The sequence below is a fragment of the Podarcis tiliguerta genome (genome assembly GCF_965153285.1).
Source record: "Podarcis tiliguerta genome assembly, chromosome: 14".
Classification (NCBI taxonomy): domain Eukaryota; kingdom Metazoa; phylum Chordata; class Lepidosauria; order Squamata; family Lacertidae; genus Podarcis; species Podarcis tiliguerta.
Window position 1 is genome coordinate 16,994,826 of NC_139547.1, and position 16,557 is coordinate 17,011,382.

The window sequence follows — 16,557 nt, forward strand, 5'->3', positions numbered from 1 at the left end:
GATACATTAAGAATTTAAGATAAAGATTAAGTTAAGATAGAGGGAAGGGATTTGCTGACCTAATAGATGAACTGGAATACAGTGAGGGGAGGTGTGAGGAAGTCTGGGAAATAAGTAAATGCAAAGAATATTATGAAAATGGAATTGTTTTTATTTGTTTTTCCTTGTTGTTTTTGTATTTTTGTTTTTTTCTTTTCTTTTCTATAAAAAAATTTAATAAAAAAATATCAAAAACAGAAAAAAAGAAAAATCCAAGGAAGACTGTGGGTGCAAGAGAGGATTACTTACAACTGTGCTGCCTGTTGAAAAAAATAATCCTGACTAGTCTCTCCTCTTTGTCTTTCCAACACCAGAGTCTTCTGCAAAAGCATTTAAAGGAGCCAACATGATGCAAATGGGCCACTTTGTTAGGTTGCTTAACTATATAAGGTATTTGCATCCTATTTATTTAAGTACAGATGTGTCTGGAATGGGTCCTTTAATTCGCACGGACTTAGGGAGGGGACCGCTATGCCTACAAAGGCTCGTTTTCAGAAATCTCAGCTTGTTAGCAATAAACCAGAAAATCCAAGGAGAGGCTGTAAGGCTGCTTCACAGTTCCTATTTACCAAGCTGCCAGCTTAACTTGTTTGAGAAGTACAATATGCTCCCTATTCGGATCTGCTCCATTTCTCTCTTTTTTTTTGTATTAGTCACATGTATACAAAAGGCTTACTGAAATGTTTGATTAAGACAGGGCTTGGGTCCCAATGCGGCTCTCAGCTCTTTCCATCTGGTTCTCAGGTCCCTCTGGAAGCCACACACCTTCCTGAGTCACCAGGAAGGTGAATGTTTTACATCCCATCCTTCGCCTGCCTGGAATATGTCACTGGATTCCGATAATGCTTCTTGCTTGCCTGAATGGACAATGGGTAAAGGTAAAGGACCCCTGGATGGTTAAGTCCAGTCAAAGGTGACTATGGGTTGTGGGGCTCATCTTGCTTTCAGGCCAAGGGAGCCGGCGTTTGAAGCCAGAGTGCAAAGAAACTGCGTTTACCTCCCCGCTGCAGCAGTACCTATTTGTCTACTTGCACTGGTGTGCTTCCGAACTGCTAGGTTGGCAGGAGCTGGGACAGAGCAATGGGAGCTCACTCCATTGTGGGGATTTAACCCACTGACCTTCTGATCGGCAAGCCCAAGAGGCTCAGTGATTTAGACCACCGCACCACCAGCGGCCATATGGACAATGGAGGGGTATGTCAGACCCTAGAAGTGTCCCTATTTTCCAGGGAAACTCTTGAACTTACAGAAGCTGTCCCACTGTCTGATTTGATCCCAGAATGTCCCACTTTTCCTTAGGACGTCCCTATTTTCACTGGAGAAATGTTGGAGGGAATGGAGTTATGCAACCTGTGAGCTAAGGAGATAAGTAACTATACAACCTTTAGAAGACATCTGAAGGCAGCCCTGTATAGGGAAGTTTTTTAAATGTTTAATGTTTTATTATGTTTTTATATATGTTGGAAGCCGCCCCCAGAGTGGCTGGGGCAACCCAAACAGAAGGCTGGGGTATAAATAAAAATATGATTATTATGGAATAGGACACCCCTGTTTTCATCAGAGAAATGTTGGAAGGTATGGGATGTGTTTGTGTGCGTGTAGAAACGATCCTGCTGTACAAAGGGGCAGTTTACATTCATTGCTCTGACCACTTTTGCTTCTGGCCCCACCCAACGCATGCATGTGGCCCCTGGAAGATTTCCAGCATTCCTCAACCTGAAATACGTTCCCCAACTCTGTTTAAAATCAATGCTGCAAGCTTCAGTCCGTTTAATCAGATTCATCAGTAGATTAATCAACCCAAGCTTTAAGTGACCCGTGGAGAGTAAGGTAATCAGCAGGGCTGGAAATTATTATTTTTAAAAGAAGAAGAAACCTCCCCCCTCTTCTTCTTCGTATGTCACTGTAACAGGGAATGAGGAATAATTATCCGCGGCATTCCCTTCTTACAAGGAGCAGCAGTTTTGGTGAGTTAAATTACAAGATATCTTTCAGTGACTGCTACCTGTTATTGCAGTGGCAAAACTTGGATCTATGTGACCTTTTAACCCCCAAACCCCACCTTAAATCTCAATATTACATGTGACTTGCTTGAGGTTGCACAGTACCATGTGTAGGAATGTGGGTGGGAGGATATAATTTTAAAGCAAATTAACTATATTTGCACTTCCCTGGCGTATATATTGTCTGGAACACAAGCAGATTGTTCACGTCTACAAATTCAGTTGTGTTGTTTGGGATCAAAAAAATATGCACGCTTTTGGGGGGAAATGCATAGAAAAGACTAAAATGCATGTTTTAGGACGAAAATACCAACATATTTTACATATTTTAAAGGGAAGTGAGTACAAAAAGATGTACAACTTAAATATGATTTTTGTCTGTGCGATGTATAGTGAGGTGAGAATATTCGCGAGAATTTTCTCGACTGGAAAATTCTCCGGAGAATATTCTCTACAAACTATAAATTCTGTGTCGTCTACACAGCTGTGTGATGGCCTGGGAATCGGATTCAGATGCTGAACCTGAGGAATCCCAGCCTGCACAGGATTCCCCGCCTCCAGAACCAGCTGAACCAGGGCAGGGGCTTGAACCTGAAGGGCCCTCACCTGTGCTGGATCCTCAGGTGCAGGCACCAGCTGAGTCTGCTCTGGCTCCTGAGGGGATGGAGGACCCATTGTCTGCAGGTGCTCCACCCTCAGCCCTGTCAGAGGAAGCGGAGGTTGCCTCTGGGTCCGGTAACCCTCCAGCTTCTCCTGAGCTACAGAGGCTCAAGGCAGAGAGGCGGAGGGAACTAAGTTCCCACAGGAGGAGTGCTCGCCTCCAGGCCAGGAGATGTGAGTCACCAGAGGATCAGGGCCACCCTATGCCTTGGGGAAGATAAAAGCCAGCCAGCCCCAGTCCCAAGTTGTGGGAGCAACATAGTTGGTTGTCTGTTCCAGCCTGATCCCTGACCTGCTTCCCTGCCGGAGCTCCTGACCTCACCCAATGCCCTGCCTTGCACCCAGCTTCAACTTCTATGGACTGCCTTCATTTTGCACCATCAACCTCAGACTGGACTCGGACCTCGCCTCTTGGGACCAGCACAAGCTGCTTTAAATGAACACACCTCATTAATCGAGAATATTCTCAAGAAAAGCTTATTCTCGAGAATTTAACATCACTAGTGATATAAAAGCAAAACTACAGAAAACGGGACAGAACAGGTTCATAACTGGAGACACGAAACATGGGCATTGAATGGGAATACACTGATGCACTTATATATTCCTCCCTCTATTTTTTTTTTGGGGGGGGGGGAGGGTTATACTACATTTTTTCTGTCCTTGTTCCAAACTAGAAATCAAGATGGAATTTGAATTGGGCGGAACATTGTGGGCATAGCCATGCTCTGTATTTTAGATGTCATTGCCTCATCAAGAACCACAAGTAGTTTTATGCATCAGCTAATTTCCATTCCTCCACAGTCTTACTCTGATTAGATCACTCTTCTTTCACATCCAGGGAATAATGACTTCCAGTGGGCCTTTGTGCCTTAACCTGAAATATGAACTTACTCTTCCTGCCTGGATTGTGAAAGGGCAGGCATTAAACACTTTTTTTCTTCCTAAGACGGCTCATAAAAGTACACCTACTGGCCTGCAGAAAGCTTTTGCAAGAACAAAGAGAAACGTGAAATGTCGGGAGAAGCTGCTGAATGGAAGTACTTGGGGGGAAAGAAGGTTCTTTTAATTGCACGTGCATTTGGACATAAATTATCTTGACTCTTTTGGTGATGTTTCAAAGAATTCTAGGGGGTCTCCACTAGGGATAGGTGAATCTGTCAGCTTCACTTTCTGTACCATTTTATCATCTCTTCCAATCTTAAATGCAGCTTTCCACATTTCCACATCAGTTTGCATTTTTTTTTAAAAAATGTCATCCTGAAAATTCATTCACATTTTAGTGTGAATTAATCCTATTATACCCTTTTTTGTATGCTGTTTTGCCTAACACAGACATTTTTGAAAAGCATTTTCCAATGATGATGATGTAGTAAAGGACCCCTGGATGGTTAAGTTCAGCCGAATTTGACTATGGGGTGCAGCACTCACCTCTGCTTTCAGGCCGAGGGAGCCAGCGTTTGTCCTCAGACAGCTTTTCCAGGTCATGTGTCCAGCACGACAAAACCATGGTGAGTGCTGGAGCACATGGAAACTCTGTTTACCTTCCTGCCACAGCGGTACCTATTTATCTACTCGTGCTTGTATGCTTTCAAATTGCTAGGTTGGAAGGAGCTGGGACAGAGCAACAGGAGCTCACTCCTTTGCGGGAATTCGAACTGCCAACCTTCTGACTGGCAAGCCCAAGAGGCTCAGTGGTTTAGACCATGGCTCCACCCACTCAAATAAATAAATAATAATAATAATAATAATAATAATAATAATGTGTTTATATGTGTTATTTTCAACAATATATACATTTTTATACACACATCACCCCTGCATGTATGCAACAGAAGGCCTGTAAACCTCATCTGCTAGACCCTTTCCTCTCTCCATGGTATCCTTGTTGTCAGTAGCAGACTGCATGGTGAGACAGCATCACTCACCTGACCTCCTTATAGCTGAGTTCCTGCTGCTTACTGATAAGAAGGGGGGGGGCTAATGGAGGAGAGGTTGGTGTGGTGCAAACACACTGGCAGATGCAGTTGACTGACTCCACCATTGCATGTGCACTGCGCTGGCCTCCTCGCCACTTTGGCATTGAGCCACCTTCTTGTTGCACACAGCCAGCAGAAAATTCATTCAAGCATCATTGGGCAAATGCCTCGAGGCCGATTGGATCCTTGTATGCTTTTACTTTTCTTGCTCATCAGGGAAAGCAGAGAACTGTATAAAGACCCTGTGTAGTTCAAGCAGCATCATACCACACAGCTCACACCCACACCTGAATCCTGGAAATTGTAGTTTCTTAAGGGCGATGAGAATCACTGGGAGATTCCTACTGCTCTCACAAAACTGCAGTTCCCAAAGTGGATTAATAACCAATCCCTCCTCCCAAGGAACCCTGAAAATTGCAGCTCTCTGAGGATTATTTCAGTCAAGGCTTCCTCCCAAAGAATTACGTGAACTGATAGCTGTGAGATGTCCCATATTCTCCTCACACAGTTGCAATTCCCAGAGGAGGTGGGCAGCCGGGTATAGTTGCCCCAGACCTCGGAGGGTTAAGCTGATAAGGGCCCCCCCCACCAGATACCGGCTGCTTTTTTTAGTTTATAACTTTATTCTAGCAAGATTCCTGCTCCGGACCTCAGACAAGGTCTGCATGGGCAGTTGTTACCCTGGGAACTGTAGTACGGTGAGAGGAATGGAGGAGCCCTAAAAATTCCCAGCACCCATAACAAACTACAGTTCCCGTGAATATTTAGGGGAAGCCAGGTAAAACGGCATCATAGTGCTTTAAAATATCATGTGTTCAGCAAGCAGACTAGAAAATAAAATAAAATGCTTGGAGCTATAAGCTCTTGACATCTCTCCAAGCCAAGAATCAATTAGACTTGTCTAGTGATCTCTAAAACAAGTTGACTTCAGGGATGTCATCACAGTCAGGCCTAGGGTTGTGGAATTGGAAAATTCCCCTTTTCTCACAGGGAATTTCCTGCCCTCCAGGGTGAATTCCAACGAATCATAATAGTTACTTTTAAATATAAACCCTTTTCTCTCATGGAGACTGAGAGGTATTTGGCGTCTCCACCGCCTTTTCCTGTTTTGTTCAGCCCTGGCCATCTTGATGAGAACAATGCTGTCTGTTGCTGCCCTGATCACCTACAAGAGACCTTTCCCTGCTCTTCCCCTTAATAGTTTCAGCCTCTTTCCTGGGAACCTTCCCCTTGCTGATACATGAGAAGTCAGGGCAATGCATTACAGGTCAGATATTTTCCATCATCGATGGCTGAAGCCAAGGGATTAGCCTGATGATGGATGGGACTACTACAGAAGCTGACTGTGTGGCTGTGTTTTCGCAACTGGGATTTCATAGAGATTTCCCTCCCCCCCTCCCATGTGTCCTTTTCTTTCCCATCCATCACCTTCCAGTTCCTCCCTCCCCTCCCCCTCTATCCCCCTTTATAAGGTCTTGAGTATCCTTTTGTATAAGGGACGCAGGTGGCGCTGTGGGTTAAACCACAGAGCCTAGGACTTGCCGATCAGAAGGTCAACGGTTTGAATCCCCGTGACGGGGTGAGCTCCCGTTGCTCGGTCCCTGCCCCTGCCAACCTAGCAGTTCGAAAGCACGTCAAAGTGCAAGTAGATAAATAGATACCGCTCCAGCAGGAAGGTAAATGGCGTTTCCGTGCGCTGCTCTGGTTCGCCAGAAGCGGTTTACTCATGCTGGCCACATGACCCAGAAGCTGTACGCCGGCTCCCTTGGCCAATAAAGCGAGATGAGTGCCGCAACCCCAGAATCGGTCACAACTGGACCTAATGGTCAGGGGTCCCTTTACCTTTACCCTTTTGTATAATGAAGAGTACGACGCAATAACAAGCACATGGTACTTGCAGTTGGCTATCTGAATAGTGGCCTTAGGACCCACCCTACTCCCATGACTGATTTTGTATTAAGCTGTTCTTAATACTGCCTTTTCTATTGCTGTGACTCACACTGACACAGTGTGGGGCACAGGGTTGTTGCCCTGGATGCAAAACTGTTGGGGGGGCACAAAATTTCAACACCCGGTGCTTCCTCAATACAGCCGCGCACTTCCATTGCTGGGCTCGGTTGAAAAAAGTTTCTGCGTGCGAACCAGGAAGTGGCCTCTCCAGACAACAGAGCAACTCTTAATTTCTTATCTCTGCAGCTGCAATTTCCTGGGTGACACGGATGCCGTTAGGCAGTTGAATGCACATGCGTACGCCGTCCATTTCTTGGCAATCCACACTACACCACTGCCCTGGCACCTTGGGTGAAGGGCAAGTAATCACCGTATTTTTCGTTCTATAGGACGCACCGGACCATAGGAGGGGGAGAACAGGGAAATTTTTTTTTCTTGTTCTCCCCCTCTAAAACAAGGTGCGTTCAAGGTGCATTCACCCAAAGCCTCCGGAGCGCAGCGGGAGTTCTAGCAGGAGCTCTGGAGGCTTCAGGCGGCTACCTTGGAAGCCTGGAGAGTGAGAGGGGTCGGTGCGCACTGACCCCTCTCGCTCTCCAGGCTTCAGTGAAGGCAACCCGAAGCCTCTGGAGCGCGGGGGGAGTTCCCGCTGGGCTCCAGAGGCTTCAGGTTCCTTTCAACCTGCTCTTTGGGGCTGGGGGGGGGGAGCGCTGCTTTCCCTCACTGCCAGCCTCAAAGATCCCTGAAGCCTTTGGAGCGCAGCGCAAGGTCCCGCTGTGCTCCAAAGGCTTCAGGGATAGCTTTGCGTAGCCATCCCCAAGCTAGAAGAGCGAGACGGAGCCCTCCGTCTCGCTGTTCTGGCTTGGGAACAGCCTTTCTAGCCTCTGCAGGGCAGCGGGGTGCCTTCACCCCGCTGCCCTGCAGAGGCTTTGCGCACAGCCATCCCCAAGCTAGAACAGCGAGACGGAGCGCTCCCTGTTCTGGCTTTGGGCTTAAGCCACACAGCCTGCATTCACTCTATAGGACGGACACTCATTTCCCCTTTATTTTTGGAAGGGAAAAAGTGCTTCCTACAGAGCGAAAAATACGGTAATTAAATTTATAACGCTAACAATGTGGAATATGGATATAAAATTTACAGCATGTTATGGATTAAGAGAAAATTATATGAAAATGTTGTATCAATGGTATGTAACACCAAGTAAATTGGCAAAAATGTTTAATTCAAAATCAAATAAGTGTTGGAAATGTAAACAGAAAGAAGGTTCTTTTTATAATATGTGGGAGTCTTGTAGCAATGTTAAAGCTTACTGGGAAATGATATATAATGAATTGAAAAAGATGTTTAAAATAATGTTTGTAAAAAAAACAACAACAACCCAGAAGCTTTCCTTTTGAGAATTATAGGGACAGGCTGTATAGAAATTTATTCATGTATGTGACTGAGCAGCAAGAAAGTTACTTGCCCAAAAATGGAAAGAAGAAGAAGTCCCAGCAAAAGAAGAATGGGTACAAAGACTTATGGAATGTGAAGAAATGGTGAAACTTACTGAAAAATAAGAAACCAAGATAACAAACTTTTTATAAAAGAATGGGAATGCTTTATTGAATATTTACAAATAAACTGTAAACAGATAAGAACATTGGTAGGATTATTGTAATAACCTTAAAGGAGATGAATAAATGAGCAAACTAAGTTAATTTGTATATGCAGAAAATATTAAAAATAAACTTAAGGAACTGTAGAAAGACGGGGAAGCATGTAAAGTTTTGAAATGTGTAAAATTGAAAGGTATTATGCTTAAAATAAGAAAATGGGTCAACAACCAACATTTGCTCCATTTGGACTTTCTACTCCCCAATACAGAGCCAATGGACCACTTGCATTTCTACCATGCCATGTGATAACAGCACAGAGGGAGTTGCACCGGCTGGGGATTATCTTCTGAGCCAAGATCTGGTCTTCAAAGCCCTAAACAGCTATCTGAGAGATTGCATACACTGTCAAGGTCACTGCAGTCCACAGATGAGGGCCTGCTGATGCTATAGCATTCTCAGAGGTACATCTGGTGGGAGATGCAGAGGAGAGCTTTCCCCATTGTCCCACCTTAGCAAGTGTCCAACGATTGAGGAAGAGCCATATGGAGGACCCTGAGACCCTGAAAGGTGAACGTGTTGGTCACAGGTAGTACCAAGCTACAGAGGCTGTTGTCAACATAGGGATGAGGTGGGTATGGCTTTAGGTTTGCAGTACCTAAGTGGCTGCTCTTTATGGCTGACGCCAGCTTACTTGAGGACTGAAAGGCTGACTTCCCCTGGTAAGAATGGCTCAAGAATGAACTAGGCCCATGAAAACGCTGGCAGTATTAAGATAAATTCATCAGTGTAAACAAGTTTTGATGGAGGTATTAATGTAATTCTGAATGGTTTAGTTTATGTAAAATATGCAGGGATTTATGATATGCAAATTGAACCATTGAAAGAGAAGAAGGGAAGTCATTGACATTTTAAGGCTGTTTAATGAATATTTTAAATTGTAATATGGAAAGCTTAATAAAAATCTCTCTCTCTCTCTCTCTCTCTCTCTCTCTCTCACACACACACACACACACACACACACACACAATATCAGAGGATGAACTAGACCGAGTTCCAAGAGTGGGACAGATAGGAATGAGGGAGAAATTTGATTCAGTTCTCACTCATTCATTTATTCATTATTATTTATTAAATTTGTATACTACCCTATACCCGTAGGTCTCAGGGCGGTTCATAAGATAAAATTACAATACAATACCTAATCCATACTTTCTGAAACAGTATGCAACCGAATCCTTAGACATTCGCACATCTCCAAATTTTGCAATCCGAGCTTTTGCAAGCAATGAGTGCAAACTGCATATACTTGGGTAAAGTGTGCATAAAATTGCTTTGTAACAATGTGTACATGAGGAGAACGTTGCACTGAAATGCTAATGAATTTTTGTGAGGACTTTGGAGGAGGGGGGGGGGACACCTAAAAGTGATATGCAAATGTGGACGACTGAACTTAAGAAAAAGGGGGGAAATGAGAGGAACCAAAATTAACAGATTTTCCCACTCTAGGACAGCCATGCCAGGACTCAGGGCATGGTCTGGCTGTGTGAATTGTGATGAATTTTTCACTCTGAATAATTGAACCAAAGTGCTGGTTAGAGTGTTGGACTAGGTAAAGGTAAAGGTAAAGGGACCCCTGACCATTAGGTCCAGTCGTGGCCGACTCTGGGATTGCGACGCTCATCTCGCTTTATTGGCCGAGTATAGCTTCCAGGTCATGTGGCCAGCATGACTAAGCCGCTTCTGGCGAACCAGAGCAGCGCACAGAAACACCATTTACCTTCCCGCCGGAGTGGTACCTATTTATCTACTTGCACTTTGTGCTTTCAAACTGCTATGTTGGCAGGAGCTGGGACCAAGCAATGGGAGCTCACCCCATCGCGGGGATTCAAACCGCCGACTTTCTGATTGGCAAGCCCTAGGCTCTGTGGTTTAACCCACAGCATCACCCGCTTCCGTGTCAGACTATGACATGGGTTCAAATCTGAAGGAATCCATGAAGCTGGCTGGGGGACCTTGAGCCATTCACAGTCTCTCAGCCTCACCTACCTCACAGGGTTGCTGTGAGAATAAAACAGGAGGGGGGTGGGAACAAGCCTGCATGTCGGCTCAAGCTTCTTCCAGGTCAGTTATGAATATAAGTAATAGCAGAATTTTGTCCTATTTAAATCTTCTTTTCTTTTAAGCTCTCCTCCTAAGTTTAGGGATGCTGTTCTCTTTCTTTTAAATGGTAAATCAACAATGGAGAGTGTTCCTGCGGGGAGAAGAGGTGGCCTTTTTGAAATGGGCGAGACATACCCATCAAATCAATACCTTTTGTCCAATTCTAGATTCTTCCAAGTTTTTTTTAAAATAAATAATAATAGAAATCACTTCTGCCAGGCAGACAATGCCCTGATTGTTCCGCAGATGCAACTTCGAGGTAACTTCTTCCATTTCAGATCTGTGCCTGCATAATTAAAACCCAAAGCTGAGACCCTCCTCCCTTTTCCCCATTCACCCTTTCTCTCCCTGATTTCTCATTATGCTGCTTGATGAGATTTTTAAGCTTCGCAGAACACCGTCTAGGCCGCTAATCCGAGGCAGATCACAGACCCTTCTCCGGCCATTCTTACTGGGTTAATCAAGGAAACCCAGTGAAGCAGGAGCCTTCTCAAAGCCTGCCAAATTCGAAACCATAGATCAAAGTTCAGGGCCCTCTGACCTTTGTGCCCTGCATTTGCCTCAGCACAGTTCCCATGAATGGCCTCTTTGTGAACATGTCCTTGTGAGAGGAGGGTTGGTATATATATATATATATATATATATATATATATATATATATATATGCATGCATGCAATTCTTTGGTCTTAGAATTGGGCAGGGGATGTGACATGACTGATAAAATGCTTTTGCCCCTCTGTCTTCCTCAACCCCAGAAGTCTAAAAGGCTTGTGTGGTTCCCCCCTCTCTCTTGGTTGCCTATAGAAATGCCCCCCAATGGCCACAATGGAAGTAAGGTGATCATTGTTCCTGTCAAGACTCAGCTCTGGGTTTTGTGATGGAGTATAATTAAATGGTTCAGGAGGCAGGATTAGGAAAACGGCTGTGTGGGACACAGCAACAGCTCGATTTCCATATGGTCAGCCCATAAAAGACAACATAGCACTGTAGAACAGACTAGATTTAAGGCCTATATGAGGATCCTTCCTCCCCTCTGCACATCATGCTCTAAATTGACTACCTAACCTGGGCTATTTTTCATTTGCTTTTCCTGATGACTGAATATTTTAACCTACCTGTTTTAAATAATAATAATAATAATAATAATAATAATAATAATAATAATAATTTATTTATACCCCTCCCTCCCTGGCCAGAGCTGGGCTCAGGGTGGCTAACACCAGTAAAATTACAATAAAAACATAATGGGGGGGGGGCAATTTAAAATACAGGTTAAAATGCAATTTAAAATGCAGCCTCATTTTAAAAGTAGCCGAAATATCAAGACCATAAGGGGAGGGTCAGACTGAGTCCAAACCAAAGGCCAGGTGGAACAGCTCTGTCTTTCAGGCCCTGCGGAAAGATGTTAAGTCCCACAGGGCCCTAGTTTCTTGTGACAGAGCGCTCCACCAAGTCGGGGCCAGTACTGAAAAGGCTCTGCCCCTAGTTGAGACCAATCTGACCACCTTGTGGCTTGGGACCTCCAAAGTGTTGTCATTTGTGGACCTTAAGGTCCTCCGCGGGGCATGCCAGGAGAGGCGGTCCCGTAGGTACGTGGGTCCTAGACTGCATAGGGGTTTAAAGGTCAAAACCAGCACCTTTAAAGCCCTATGCAGCCTAGGACCCATTTACCTAGGGCTGGATGAATACCCTAAGCAATGAAAAATGATGGTGCCCTCCCTATGTGATTCAAAATAAAAACAACACTAAACCATAAAAAGAGAAATAAAACAAAACAGATTTATTATGTCATGGCCCGGATAGTTCAGTTGGATAAAGCATGGTGCTGATAAGACCAAGGCTGCAGGTTCAATCCCCATATGAGACTGTTGCATATTCCTCCATTGCAGGGGGCTGGACTAGAATAGATGATCCTTGTGGTCCCTTCCAACTGCAGTTCCACAAATCTTACAATTCTAACCCATAACCCGTTCCGCCCAGACACTGAGGTCCAGCGCCGAGGGCCTTCTGGAGGTTCCCTCGCTGTGAGAAGCCAAGTTACAGGGAACCAGGCAGAGGGCCTTCTCGGTAGTGGCACCCGCCCTGTGGAACGCCCTTCCACCAGATGTCAAAGAGAAAAATAACTACCAAACTTTTAGAAGACATCTAAAGGCAGCCCTGTTTAGGGAAGCTTTTAATGTTTAAAAGATTATTGTATTTTAGTGTTTTGTTGGAAGCTGCCCAGAGTGGCTGGGGAAACCCAGCCAGATGGGTGGGGTACAAATAATAAATTATTATTATTTATTATTATTATAACAAGATCTGATTTCCTCACATCATTTCCATCTACATCAGTCGGATGGTTCCTGGTTTAGGTGAGGATAAGCAATGAGGGACGCGGGTGGCGCTGTGGGTAAAAGCCTCAGCGCCTAGGGCTTGCCGATCGAAAGGTTGGCGGTTCGAATCCCCGCGGCGGGGTGCGCTCCCGTCGTTCGGTCCCAGCGCCTGCCAACCTAGCAGTTCGAAAGCACTCCCGGGTGCAAGTAGATAAATAGGGACCGCTTACCAGTGGGAAGGTAAACGGCGTTCCGTGTGCTGCGCTGGCTCGCCAGATGCGGCTTTGTCACGCTGGCCACGTGACCCGGAAGTGTCTCCGGACAGCGCTGGCCCCCGGCCTCTTGAGTGAGATGGGCGCACAACCCTAGAGTCTGCCAAGACTGGCCCGTACGGGCAGGGGTACCTTTACCTTTACCTTAAGCAATAAAATAGCAACAGAAAGATGGGGGAAGTTTGTGTACAGGTGGTTAAGGTAGTCTGTTGTCATACATGTCATAGAATAGAATAGTAGAGTTGGGACCACAAGGATCATCTAGTCCAACTCACTGTAATGCAGGAATCTTTTGCCCAACATGGGGCTCAAACCTATGACCCTGTGGTTAAGTGTATCAGGCTCTACCAACTGAGCTTTGATCCTTTCTTTTTTGGTGAAATATCAAATGTTAAATTTAAATCTGTGGTGCCCCTGCATTATGGTGCCCTAAGAACATGCTTAGTTTGCCAGTTGGGTAATCCAGCCCCGAACCTATTCTCTTTTTGTTTCTTTCATCATCAGCAGCAGCAGTGCAATAACTAACTAACGATACGATACTATAATCTTCATTGTCATTGTCCCATACAGAACAATGAAATTGGAAAAAAAAAATCTACATAAGACATTCAAAACCAACAAGCCTGCTATCCCAGCTATTCCAACCTGGTTAGCCCCCTAAAAACTCTGATACCCCATTTTAAAAATACAATCCACTCCCATAGAGACTCCTTAGGTAAAGGGTAAAGGGACCCCTGACCATTAGGTCCAGTCGTGGCCGACTCTGGGGTTGCGGCGCTCATCTCGCTTTATTGGCCGAGGGAGCCAGTGTACAGCTTCCGGGTCATGTGGCCAGCATGACTAAGCCGCTTCTGGCGAACCACAGCAGCGCACAGAAACACTGTTTACCTTCCCGCCAGAGCGGTACCTATTTATCTACTTGCACTTTGACGTGCTTTCGAACTGCTAGGTTGGCAGGAGCAGGGACCGAGCAACGGGAGGTCACCCTGTCGCAGGGATTCGAACCGCCAACCTTCTGATCGGCAAGTCCTAGGCTCTGTGGTTTAACTCACAGCGCCACCGGCATCCCAAGAGACTCCTTACACTGCATTTAAAACCAAAATCGTGTTTGGATAGAAACTGTTTCTCAGGCAGCTAGGTCTAGTCTTTACAACCCTGTACCTTCTTCCAGAAGGCAGAAGCTGAAAGAGATCATTTCTGGGGTGCACACTATCCTGCGCTATCTCTGCAGCTTTCTTATACCATCTGGAAGCATAGATTTGATCCAAGGTGGGAAGAGTGCACCCAATTATTCTCTCCACAGTCTTTACAACCCTGGACAGCATTGTTTTTCCCTGTTTAACTAACTATCAGAAGCTGGCAAGGTTGTGTCCTCTGGTTGGGAGGGGACTGAAGACAGTCCTGAAAGTCGTCGTCCCCCCCACAAAAGGACAGAGTCAAAGGCTCCTCTTCCTTTTGAATCCATTGCACATCATATGGTCTCTGAGTCATGGGTCATGACACTTGTGGATAGCTCAGTTGGCTAGAGTGTGGTGCTGAAAACGCCAAGATCGCAGGTTCGATTCCCTTCTAGGGCAGCTGCATATTCCTGCATTGCAGGGGGGTGGACTAGATGATCCTCGGGGTCCCTTCCAAATCTACAATTCTATTATTCTGAAGGTGAGGAGGGCTGTATACAGTATCTCAGGTTTCCAGATACTCTTTATTTTCAATGTTAGGCTTTTTAGTTGTTTTGGAAGGTACTGCAGTATCTGTGATAGTTAGTTTTTGTGTTCATTGGAATTATACCTATTGGTAAGATTGCAATCTGATTAGAGTATTTTTTAAAATATAAAAGTATAATAATGTGAGTTTTAGTCAATCAAATTGGACTATCAATTAAACTTGCCTCTGGGTAAAACTATTTCTGAACACACTTTGTTTTTAGATGGTGAAAACATGTAGTAGTAGGTTTTATTCTAGAAAATGTAGTCCCCTGAGAGAAGCAGAACTCCTCTCTTAAGATGATGTTTACCTTGTGTTAAAACAATTTAAAAAAAACATTCCTGCTTAATCTTGGGCACCTTTTTAGTTAAGTGTTTTTAAAATAAGTGATGCTAAGAATACAATAGAAATGGCACTTTTCTGATATGGAAAGGGAGGGAGTTGGTGCCACCACTGTAAAGGCCTTACTTTGGCATTGTATAGTTCACAAGGGATGAAACAATCTTTCTGCTGTCCTGATCACAAGTTGTATAGGGCTTTGTACACCAGGACCAGCACCAGCTTCCAGAATGCATTCTAGAATACTCTTCAAGACCAAAGGTATTTAAATGTTAAGGTCCAAATAAATCGGTAAGAGATGTCCAAGCAGGAATGACCTGTTGGCTCATAATGATAAACTATGGTTATGAGAATGAGCCTTAGATTTGTGCACTCCACACTTCTTACCTTTTCTAGAAAGGTAGTGGGAAGATCAAAAGCATGTGCTTCCATTTTTTGTCAGCCATAGTCTTCCCTGTTGACCAAACCCAGGCAAACTGCGACTAGTCTTGACCGTGGTTAGTTGAAACAAGCCAACTACAAACCATAGTGTATAAAGCTGGCTGGTTAGTTTCCACAAACTCGACCCTCCAGATGTTTTTGGTCTACAACTCCCATGATCCCTAGCTAGCAGGACCAGTGGTCACGGATGATGGGAATTGTAGTCTCAAAACATCTGAAGGGCCGAGTTTGAGGAAGCCTGCTTTAGATTAACCAGAGATTAGGGTCAAGAGGACACAATCAACTGTGGTTTATCTAAAGCAGAAGCATACATTTCCAATCTTACACATTGAACTTAGCTGTCTGAGCCAAGTACAATTTGTCAATTTACTTCTTGGACAAGTAAATGGCATAATGTTCCTTACTGGTTATCTCCTCTTTCAGCTTTGGGGATATATGCCTTTGCCTTCTGCCTGCAGAATGCCCTGTCGATAAATCTGAGCAGAATTTCTTGAAGTGTCACGCTGATGGATGGTGCCATGGCAGAGGCTGCTCAGCCAGAGCAAGAGGGAGACTTGACCCATTCATCACTCTTCCTGTTGTAGAGGCTACCAGGCAGGTCCAGACTTGTCTAGGTCACTGTGCCACTAGGGGAAAAATTAGGTCTCCCCACCACCACCACCAGGATATACATATTTCAGATATAGAATGTTTGGTACATACACTCCAGCCTCTGTATTCAGTTCATTAACTTGGAATCTTATTATGTGTGGTGGTAGCAATTTTGAATAATAAAAGAAAACATTGGGAGTGGAATGCTATGTTTTGCCTCTATGGAATATTTCTGTGGCAGTCATGATCATGAGCAAAGAAAGACTGCTGTCATGATCATGAGCAAAGAATGATTTCTGATGATGCTTCTGATTTGAATTTTTAAGAGGCAGCTATACGAAGAATGATTGATGGTAAATAGTAATTGATTTTATAATCAGCCAGTGTTACAATTTTAGACTAGGACCTTGGAGACCAAGGGTAGGGATGGCCGAAGCTGTGCATTTCAATTTCTCTCTGCTCCTCATTTTTACAATCTTAAATTCCAGCTCTCCAAATTTTCACATC

General features: G+C 44.6%; 1 long non-coding RNA gene across 2 annotated transcripts in view; it reads left to right on the forward strand.

Annotated features, from left to right (window-relative positions):
• The first annotated feature begins 261 nt into the window (after positions 1–261).
• Positions 262–16,557, forward strand: part of LOC310663931 — a 35,748-nt gene continuing 19,452 nt past the window's right edge. The window contains exons 1-2 of one of the 2 annotated variants that reach the window (XR_014504686.1): positions 262–429; positions 8,496–8,855. This is a non-coding gene — a long non-coding RNA (uncharacterized lncRNA). Of the gene's footprint in view, positions 430–5,829; positions 5,949–8,495; positions 8,856–16,557 lie in introns of those variants that run through there. The other variant, XR_014504687.1, reaches the window with a different exon arrangement.